Source organism: Lytechinus variegatus, chromosome 2 (genome assembly GCF_018143015.1).
Source record: "Lytechinus variegatus isolate NC3 chromosome 2, Lvar_3.0, whole genome shotgun sequence".
NCBI classification, from domain to species: Eukaryota; Metazoa; Echinodermata; class Echinoidea; order Temnopleuroida; family Toxopneustidae; genus Lytechinus; species Lytechinus variegatus.
Genome location: NC_054741.1, coordinates 254200 through 265900, shown reverse-complemented (window position 1 = coordinate 265900; position 11701 = coordinate 254200). Strand labels below are relative to the sequence as shown.

Sequence of the window (11701 nt, the reverse complement as noted above, 5' to 3'; positions counted from 1 at the left end):
TCAAATCAACCTGACTTGAGTTCAAATACAGCAAAGTGACTAATCACACACTCGTCACCCCAGAGGCATAGGAGAGTCAAATCAAAAATTTGTGCTATGCTCTTTGATTTTTGAGGAGCATTCCTAAAATTTTGAGTGTAGGGGAGACGGGGGTTAGTTGGAACATTGGGTAAGTTGAAACATTGTAATTTTATTTAACGCCTGTAAAATAAATTTATGCAATACTGCCCTCAATTTATTGCAGTAATAATTCAACAATGTTGTATTATTAATAGCAAAAAATTGAGGGCAGTATTGCATAAATTTATTTTACAGGCGTTAAATAAAATTACAATGTTTCAACTTACCCAATGTTCCAACTAACCCCGGTCTCCCCTAATCTGTGTGCATTCAAAATGATTGGACCTATTCTTGTAACCATCAATTGCTTTTGTCTTGAAAAGTTGTAGGTACATACGAAGTGGAAAGAACATCGGACAGTGTTCAAAATGTATTCAAAGTATCCTTACAATATTCCAGCAACATTCTAAACATATTGAACACTGGAAAGCAGGGGAAATTGACTAGCTGATGGTCAATCAACAGTCCTTTCATTTCAGTCAATTTGGCTTGATTTGGAATAAGTATGATGGGGCTTTAAATTTACTTGACATCCAATATGTATAAATATCAATGACTCTATATAGGCTGAGGATGGGGTTAGATTACTTTGAAACTTGTTCCATGTATTAAAATGTTGTTTTCTATTCATTATTGTTATCAAGTTAATATCATGTCAATATTTTTTGGTAAGCCTCACATTTCTTTCAGTTAGAAATATGTTTTCTTCATGCATTTTCCTTTTGGCCTACCAAATATTTCAGTAGATTGAAGTGGCCTAAAAATAGGAGAAAATAGTATTAATTCCTATGGTAAATACTACAGCTATATGTTAATGAAGTGAAAGATAGATAGTATAAATTACCCAATGGTGTCTGATCCAAGAGCATTTCATTGAAGTTACAAGCCCTGAATTAAAAAGAATACATATATATCTGAAGGTCTTTGTAATGTCCATATATCAGAAAATATATCTCCATGAACATGTTCATTGTTATTTTCACTTCTTGATATAGTATTTGTGTGTTTGTAATTACCACTCAATTTAATTTTTCACACAAAGTTGCATCAAAGTATGCTAATTTAAGTTTACTATTGTAAGTTTTTTAATGATTATAATTATAGGTTTTTTCTTCCTTATTAAACTTGTATAGGGAGACTTCAGTATGAAGAGTAATCGTCGTGTATGTACTCATATTTATTAAATAAAATTTTGATAAAGATTTGTATATTCTAAAGAGGAAAAGTGAAAAATTTAATCTAACTTTTTATGTGAAACAGAAGTAATGCTTTACACACAAGTGATGCATTACACATAGGTCATCGATGACATGTAAGTAGTCTGTACCTATATTAAATCTTATTTTGCAATGCTGAACAATTGATTATTTATTATTTGCTATTTCCAGTTCCATCTCTCTTTTGAGTGATATGAAATTTGTTGTTTTTTATTTGCTATTTGATATTTTTATGTGTATCAGCAGGAAATCATTAATGTCTTACAGTGGAAATATAAAAGAGACATTGTAATAGTAGAAATTATCAAGTTTGAAAAAATAAATTGAACCAGGCATATTACCAGGCTATATCATTAGTGGTATCTGATGCTACGTTTCTACTAACGTTAGGTATTTAATTTTGACTTTCTCATTGCACCATCCCTGCAAATTCGCAAAGCTTTAATTTATTTATAATCTGTCTGTACTGCACTAATTATATACCTCATTGTTCATAAGTCTTATTCAGAATCATCTCCTTTGCACAGCTTCATTTTTTTTCAAAATATGTTATCAAATCTGTATGAAAACGCAGCAAGATCATTAAACTTGCAATTCTTTGTATATAAGTGCAGTTTTCACTCGACAAATGCCCTTACAGGCAATGCGTTTTCCTTTTTTTTTAATGAATTATCGTCTCTACCCAGATGTAAAACATGAATGCATCTTCTATGATAACCATCCTTCACCTGAATTTGAAATAAGGGCTTTTATTTAATTTCCTATAATTCTTTTTGAAATGCCCAACCATTGAGTATCCCATTCATTTTGATATGTATAAACCTCCATGTGTCAGACACTTGTAAATTAGGTTTATTTGTCATCCTATCGGCCAAAGCCTTGCTCACACCATTCTGTTTTAACCTGCATATTGCTGTGTTAGCCAAAAGCAATGATGGACAGCTTCAAATGCAGCATATTACACAGCAAAATATTTTGTTGCCATGACACTTTTACGTATGAGCTCGTTTAGAGTATCACACAGTAAAGTGAGGAGATGCGAGATTAAGTGAGGTAAACCTAATTAAAATTAGCAGTAATGTGTTTGCCTATATGTAAGCTGCTTGCTATTGCTCGTTGTTGCCTGTCCTAGCTCACGTTTATTATCATTCGCCTTGTCTGAATTTTGGTTTTGTTCAATTATGGGTGTTTGGAAATATTTCAAACAACCTAGCTAGAACACAAAACTTTTGTATTAGTCGGCATATTGACCTCATATTAGCTTGTTTCATTGTGTTATGTTGCCTGTGGTTGTAATTATCAGTGTTGAGGTAATACATAGCTAATGAATATAATCCTAGAATGCAAAGGTGTGAGCCAGGCTTTAACCATAAAAGGACTGTGCTATTTGAAATGTATTGAGGACTGTGAGTGGGAAGATTCTGGCCCCCTACCGATCTTGGCCGCCATTCGCACAATTGCATCATAATTTGGTACACACATCCTTTACAACATAAACTTCAAGCCAGTATAAAAGCAAAAATTCCCAAAATCATTTTTAAATATTATGAATAAAATATGCAAATTTATATGCAAAAAAAATTATTTGCATATTCTACCCCCATTTGAGTTCAAATTGTCATTTTTTCTCCAGATGTCATATTTTCATGTGTTTTTTTAAGTTATTAGAATTTCTTTGTATGTTCATCTTTTGTTTTTCATTGTGTTTCTTTAGTCAAGGAATATTACAAACCATCTAAGATGTACATGCGACCCTAAAGTAGACCAATTAAAATGAAAAATAATCACCTTTTTTATGAATTTTATCTCCCTTCAATTTTGCACAAAAAGTATAAAAATTAGCCATTTTTGGCATGACATCATCTCGTAAAAAGTCATGTGGTGTCATGATGCTATACCCGTATAGAATTTGATCTCAAAGTTTCGTGAAACTACAAAGTCCTACAATTTTGAAGCGCTGTCATAAAGTCATTTTTTTTCATTTGAAGTGCAGAATTGTGCTGATAATAAAAGCAGGATATAGGTTTGCTACAAGCCTGATGATGACTATTTGAAATTGAATTTGCTTTTATTCCTACAGGGAGGCTGGAAATAGACTGGAATCTTGAGTTTAGTATTCATACCACTGTTCATAACTTTGATCGCTAAGATTTTATAGCTTGGAGTGTTCATATCAAAGTGCTATTACAATTTCTTTGAAAATTGGATTGCAAGAGATTGTGCAGTGTGTACTGGGCTTTAGATGATATTTATGTACCTGATGAATGTTCTGATCCAATCTTCATCTTATTTGATTATATTTTTTTCTTAAAAGATAGCACTTTGGCTTATGGTGCTATGGCAACAGATAAAAGATACTATAAATCAGAATGGAGTGATGAATTTGGAATTAGCACAATATGAATGCAATATTGTTGTGTAAATAAAACACTTGTAATACCATGGCGGATTTTTCCTAATATTGGGGGCAGGGTTATCTAATGAGTATAATATCATCATCTGATTTTTAAGGTGATGCATATCTATAGTTCAGTTTTAAATGGTCATTCCTTTTCATGTACCTTTGGGTACCTTTGGGTCTATCAAAGGAGTATCCCAAATTATGAAATATTTTCACTATGTTGATATTTGATAAAAAAAATTTAGTCTGACTGTAAGTAATAATACAATATTTGATGTATGAATATTGTAGTAAAGACAAAGAGCATAATATTTGATTAAGTTTCATGTAAGTCACACTTATTCCCATCGCAAACCATTTTCATACCATTATTTTGTTATATTTTGTATTTATGTCACAATCAAATGTCAATAATTTGCCTGTTCGACTGTCTCAACACTCTGATCATCTCAAATTCAAACGTTTTATTTACCCAGGGTAGCCACTTCAGTTAGGAAACTGTTCTACCAGCGGGCCCATTTTGATGATGAAAGTAAATTCTCTGTGAAATCGTAATAAATGTCATCATATGAAAAGAATACAAAATCTAGAATGACATGAAGTGAGAAAAACAACCAATATTATCACTCTTCAGATTTCCTCTCATCTTAAACTATAAAAGTCTCTTTTTCCAGGGATCTTTTAATATTGTTGTAAATTTTGATGTCACCAATACCAGTACCAACAACAGTGATAATCTGAAATCAATCCCAACATCAACCTGATGTCAATTACAATGTTGTAGGAGTTGGTGTAAGTCAAACATAAGTTTGATCGATATTGCCATGGCAACAAGTTTTCACAATTCTATCTCCAGTTATAAGATTATGTGATATCCTCTGTTTAAACTTTTCTAAGGGTAAATTCTGAGATGTACCATCAGATTTATAAATTTCCCAATTCATGTGGGTTAAATTGATGATTTTGAAATTCAGTGGTAAATTTGATTGGACCGAATCTGTATGTGTGTTCTCCCAGTATATCAAACATGGTTAGTTCAGTATTTTGTTATGATCTGTGTTACAGCTTTTAATTTTATTGATATATGTATTATGTTTGGAATGATTACAGGTATGGATATTCATTATTGTTCAATTCTGGTTATGTGTGAGTGATTTTATTATACTGCTGTGGTTCTGTAGATGCAGTAGATTAAGAATGATAATATGGGATGTGTAAAATATCAAGAAAATGAAAAACTAGTTATCAAAAATAAATCACAGCCAGAATCACACTCACAGAATGATAAATCAATTTTGTTTATTAATAGATTGCATTGTAACTTGTTGATAGGATCGTGGAGGCATAGAGTTCCTAATTGTGACATCATAAATTTTCCTTTATTTTGCATTTGAGCATTTTGATACCATATTTCAGTGGAGCATGATGAAATACAAGCTAACAATGATGGGTATTACTTCATGGTGGTCCAAGGCCAAATGATGTCCAAATAGGTCCCATTGAAATCATTGTATAATTGGCCTGGTACTAACAGTTTAGAACCATGCTTAGAAGACAGTGACTTACATGGGAATAGTTGTTTATTCATTTTGGTAATTTCAAGGTCCTCATGGATTGATTCCGACCAACTTTGGGTTGTATGTGTTTTTTCATCATGCCCCACAAAAGGTGTGGTTTAAAAACCTTTAAGTACCTCAATGGAAGGATGGAATGATTGTTTTAGTGTTGCAGTAGTGGTAAATGATAGATGTTCAGATTGGATTTGTAAATATGTGGATGGGGTTGGAAGATGGATTGATGGATGGATGGGTCGGTGGATGGATGGCAGATAAATGGATGGATGGGCCGTTAGGTGGATTGATGGATGGATGGATCGGTAGAAAGAGTGGGTGGATAGATAGATAGATGAATTGGCTGGGGATAAATGGAAAAGTAAATGGATGGTGGATAGATGGATTAATTTGGATAGGGGATGGATAAATATACATTGTATATGTATAGAGCCGTAAAGGATGAGATAATGATGCAAGACGTTTCTTTCAGAGATTTTGATAGTTGAGGTAGCTAATTTCTGCCTTTTATCAGGCTTATATTCATACAACAAACAAAACATGCGAATAAGGTCATGATAACAAAAAAGTAACAGAAAGGTAACAAAAAGTTCTGAAACTAAAAAAGTAACAAGATGAGAAGGGGTATTGAACAGAATAGAATTGTGTATTTTGAAGAAAAAAAACAGAGAAAGGGGGAACATTGCATGTTAGTTGGGGTGTGTGTGTGTGTATTTGAGTTTGGTCAGACGTGTATCAATCAGATATGATTATTTACGTCTGGGATCGACCTTTAACGTCACCATCCGAAAGACGTGACCAGGGCTCGAACCTCTGCATCAATTTGTAACTTCCCCACAGCTTGGATTACAGGCCCACGCCACAACGCCCAGTTAGCTGAGGGTATGGTCATTAGGGTAGTCTTTGTTGTAGGCACTGTAATTAAAACAGAAGATTATAAATCATGTAAACATGCACTTGTTATAACAGTTTAATGAGTTACTCAGGGTGACCAGACGTCCCGTATTTTGCTCCTTTGTCCCGGCGTCCCGACAAACCCCTCTTTCCCGGGACGCCTATTTGTCCCGTATTTCAGAATTTTGAACAAAATATAGTAAAAACATTTGAAATTGACATATTTTCATCAAATAACCAACATATGACGAAGCAGAGACAACAATGAAATCGATAATTGTAAACTTATGCAAGTTCTGCTGTTATTTTCTTGCTAACCCAATACATTGCAAACAAACTAGCCTCCTTTCTGTGTGTGGCAGCCGCAGGCTTCTAGCTATAGTTTAGCTATAGTCAATGGTGCAAACAATCTTCCGTAATAAACACTTTTTCCACCAAAATAATCTCAAAATCGGCGGGAAATGTTTGTAAGTATATCATGGATTCTCCGATTAGGCATGCTGATTTGGTGATGTAATCGGAGGAACAAGTTATTGAGTTTTCATAACTAATGTTAGATCTAGTTGTTTCAGTTTTCCTTTTATAGTCTTACTTTGATCAGTGCGAACTTGAAATGGGATGGTATAGAGATGCCTGTGTATGATGCCGCGATGTTTCATCTAAGTTTTACAATGTTTCACTATTAAATTTTATTCATTTCTAAAACATTCTATTTCTAAATATGTTTAGAAACACCAAATATCATTACGATTTTTGTTAGATTATGCGATTTCTTTGTTTTGAATTTTGTTTTTTTTTTCATATCCTTTTTCCTTCATCATTCTATATCCCCCGGGGGGCCACTTACATTGACGAGTGGATACCATGCGCGACCAAAAAAACACGTAAAAAGGATGTCCTTTTCGCGATAGGGCACGTTACGTACGTAACGTGATAAGGGTGTCAAAAACACTAAAATAATGAAAAAAAGGGTATCTATTTCGCTAGGAAAATTACGTGTTTAGGGTCGAATTTGCGGGGATGATAAAACAAAATTAAAATGTTTTATAAAGAATGTCCTTTTTTGCCCCAACACACGTGTTTAGAGTCCTATTTGCGCGAGGTGTAGAAGGTGGGTTCGTACTAAACCAAATAAGGTATAAAACCGACGACCGAAGGACCCGTAACAATAAAACATTCCTGTACTTGTTTAGGGGTCCATTTCAGGGAATATTTGCCAAGAGTATCGTTTTGTTTCCAATACTTGTAAAGGGTAAGGTTTCACACGCCAATACTTGTTAAGGGGTGCATTTTCAGAATATGGAAATTACGTGTTTAGGGTGCTTTTCGAGACCCCATGGTCGCGCATGGTATCCACTCGTGAATGGAAGTGGCGGGTTCTATCCTTCCTCTTTGCCCTCTTTTTGTTCCATCTATCTTTATTCCTTATCTGTCTTTCCTAATCCTTTACCTCTCTCTGTATTCATTTTCTTTCTTTCCTTCTTTTTTAAATTTCCTATTATTTCCCTTTCATTTTTCTTTCCTTAAACTTTTCTTTGCCTCCTCACTTCCTCTCCCTTTTCTTTTCGTTCTTTCTCCTTCGAATTTTTTCATTTTTTCATTCTCTCTTCCCTTCATTTTCTTCCTCCCTTTCTTTCATCCTTTCTTTCATTCTTTATTTTATTTTTTCCTTCTAATTGTGTCCTTTATTCTTTCTTTCTTTCCCTTCCTTCCTTCCTTCCTTCCTTCCTATTCTTCTTTGTTTCTTTTTCGTTTATTCGTTCTTTCTCTCCTTCTTTCTTGCTTTTTCCTTTCTCTCCATTATTTGTTCTTACACACATGTTCCCTTCCTTCTTTTCTTTTTATTTCCTTCTTAATTCATTTCAAAGAATGACGGAAACGTATTTTTCTTCTTTATTCTATCTTTCATCATTTTATTCTAGCATCATTTTATTTTTTTCATCATTTTTTCTTTCTTAGAACGATTCATCTCTTTTCTTTCGCCTTTTCATTCTCTCCTTCATTCTTTCGTTCTTCCTCCCTTCCAATTCTGTATATTTTTTCACAAGTCTAACACCATGTAGTCTTCTTTGTTTTTGTTTTGTAATTAAGACCCGGCTCGGCCGATCATGCAGCGTACTTTGTCGATTGTCCCGTATTTCATTTTGTGAAATCTGGTCACCTGGGGGGCGTTTCATCCATATTTTCGTCCGACAAGTTGTCAGATCTGACAACTTTCCTGGATTCTGATTGGTTGAGAAGCACGGTTACTATAGTAACTGTCGGATAAAACAGGACTTGTCGGATAAAACGTCTGACAAGTCCTTTCATGAAACGCTGATCGATTGATGGATGATGGGCAGATTAGACCTGTTAATACATGAATGGAGGGAGGGATAGATGATCAGATTTTAAAAAAATACTTTGATGGAGGGATAGATATAGATAGATATATGGTTGGATGTATAGATGCATGCGCGTACGCAGGATTTTTGAAAGGGGGGGGTTTTCGAGCTGATTTTTTTTTTAAATCTCCGCCCAGTCTCTAAAAAGTGATGAGCGGGGGGGGGGAGGTGATGATTTTTTTTTCTTTTTTTTTCAGCGCTGCAAATAAGACAATAACATTTAAATGGGGATGGGTATGTAACAGTGCGGTCATGACCCGCGAGCGAGCAGAAATGTTCTCTTTTTTGAGTTGAAAACATAACCTTTTTGTCAATAGTTTGTTGGTATCGTAGTCGATGCTACATGTCCTTCGGATCGTAGCAGCCATGATATGGCCAACCGCGTAGCCAGGATTTCATTTTGGAGGGGGCGGTAAATGCATGCGAAGCGTGCCACCCCCTAGGGAGCGCGCAAAGCGCGCTCCCTAGGGGGTGGGTGCAGGGAGGGGGAGTTAGCTTTTAGTGTTTCATAAATTAAAATGAAAAGGAGCCGTTTCTCTTGTCTCTAGTACCTCCAATTCGGTTGACTATATTGCGATTTTGAACCTTGTTTTCAAAAGTGATTGTAAACGCACAAAAGAGGTATACAATGGAGAAAATTAAAATGATAACAACTCCGCGCGAAGCGCGGAAGCTAAAGTGATTTATCAATTTTTCTTGCCATAAAAAGGGTCCCGAGAAAAGGGTATTCTCAAAGATATATTGAAACTTTCTTTGGAAAGATCAGGTTTGATTACAAACAATTTAGCATCAGTGCATATTTTTAACTCGCAAAACAGAGGAGAAGATTGGTAGAGGAAGATATAGATAAAACAAAGATAACTTTATAATTTACTTCGGCCTAACCTTACTCAAATTCATGCCCTAATGTATACAATTTTAACTTTAACTGGCAAGAAGCACATAGCTGAGGTGGAAAAACAGGGTTAGAGAGAAGGTGGGGGAACAATGGAGAACTTCAATATTGTCATTTAACCGCGCGCAGCGCGGAAGCAAAATTCATATATGAATTTAAAGCAAGAAGAGTGAAGGAGTTTCTCTTTTGAGAAAAAAATAAAGAATAAATAGAAAAAACACAAAGCTACCTTTCCTTCCTTCCCTTTTCCTTTTCTCCTCTCCTTTTTTCCCTTCTTTTTTTTCTTTTTGGGGACGTTTTTTTTTTGGGGGGGCGACCGCCCCCCCCCCCCTTGGCTACGCGCCTGGATATGGCCTTGATCAGAACACTAGAAACTTGAGAAATGTCATGAATAATTACGAGCGAGCGGAGCAAGCGAGCCGAAATGTTTGCGTTTTTCCGTCAAAACATGTAATTCTTCTCAATAGCTTGTTGGTAATGATTACATATTAGTTGATGATACATGTCCTTCTGCTCGTAAGTCTCATGATATGGCCTTGATCAAGAGACTAGAAACTTAAGAAATTTCATAAATGATTACGAGCGAGCGGAGTGAGCGAGCCGAAATTTTCGCGTTTTCCCGTCAAAACATACATTTCTTGTCAATAGTTTGTTAGTAAATCAAGTATTAGTCGATGCTACATGTCCTTCTATTCGTAACACTCATAATACGGCCTTGAACAGGAGACTAGATACTTATGGAATTTCATAAATTATTACGAGCGAGCGGAGCGAGCTAACCGACATTTTAGCGTTTTCCGTCATTTTGGTTTTCATATTGGGAAAACATATTTTGTAAGAAAACGTATGTCTTTGTCTTGGTTTACTTGTATTCATAAGTATACATCATGATAATCATGTATGGCCTTGTTAATGGCGATACCGTGATCATGTCGGCGACATGCGGAAATAAAAGATATAATAAAATGGAGCGAGCGAAGCGACCGGAAATTTTTTCTGTGTTTTTCGTCGGAAACATGAGATTCTGTTCATTATTGCTGTCATATACATTATTGGGTAGGGGAACTGTCCGTAACCAGACCAAGGAGTTATCAGGCTCTTGCCCGATAACTCCTTGACCAGACCGACCTCTGGGGAGACAAGCAAAAAAAAAAAAAAAAAAAAAAGGAAACCAAAAGGGGGGGTTTGAACCCCCGAAACCCCCCCTTGCGTACGCGCCTGTATAGATGGATGGATGGACAGAGTGGACACGGTATTCATTAAGCCAGACAAGAAAGAAAAATCAAGAATTAAATTCTTGGAGTATTTCGGAGGAACGTCATACCAAGTACCAATTGACACAAGAAGAGTAAACTTGGAAGTAGATTGAATTTAATGGATGAATTAATTGGAATTAATAATTTTAAAGATTGAAAACTGGTCAATAGATGATGGTCAAATCAATAGATTTATCAGTAAAGTGGTTGGATGTTGGATAGATGAATAGGCAAAAATTAATGATAAAACTGAACTGCATAATATCAGGCACCTGTGCTCAGTGTGGCGTCGTCGCATCGTACAAGAACATCACCGGCCCTCTATCGATTAAAACTTTACAGGTCATATCATAGCGACGAAAACATGGCGATATAAACTGTCGAACCGCCGTTATCGAAGTCGAAGAAATCATCCAACCAAGGCCAAAATCTCAGGTAATTATAAGCATATCATCTTGGTAATGTAATTTGAGATTAATTATAATTTCTTGAATGAGAGGGGGCTTGAACAACGTTTCGACTTTTGCGGCGCGAACGGGTTGCCTGTTTATTGTTGGCGTAGCAGTAGGCAGGGCTCAGTAAAGTAAGGCAGTCGTAACCGTGCACTGCACTGCACCGCTCTGCCCCTGGCGCTGGCGGCGGGAGCCACCCCGGTCAAGATCATGATGCCGCGCGGCCGTGATCTGGCAAAACTACGTAGGCCTGGCCCTAGGCCTAGGCCTAAGTCATTTTTTGGCGTTTTTCAGTTTTTAGTGTTCCTTATAATATTGAATACGCTCTTTCATCTGTCAGTCATGTCTGTCAAAATTTCAAATTCTAACTCCAATTATTTTGGGAGATTCAAAACGCAGTTTTTGTAAAATTCTCTAAAAAATCACTAAATTACTAAATTTAAAAGGCAGAACTACGTAGGCCTAAGTCGACTTACAAAACTTTTTTAAGCTTTGACGAGAATTAAAAGGC

General features: G+C 35.7%; 1 protein-coding gene across 11 annotated transcripts in view; it reads left to right on the top strand.

Moving 5' to 3' along the window:
* Nucleotides 1–11074: 11074 nt before the first annotated feature.
* The window catches only part of LOC121406995 (WD repeat-containing protein 97-like), a 90194-nt gene continuing 89567 nt past the window's right edge, over nucleotides 11075–11701 (top strand). For all 11 annotated transcript variants that reach the window (XM_041597870.1, XM_041597874.1, XM_041597877.1 and 8 more), the window contains exon 1: nucleotides 11075–11173. The gene's annotated coding sequence lies outside the window, so the exon portion shown is untranslated. The remainder of the gene's footprint in view (nucleotides 11174–11701) is intronic.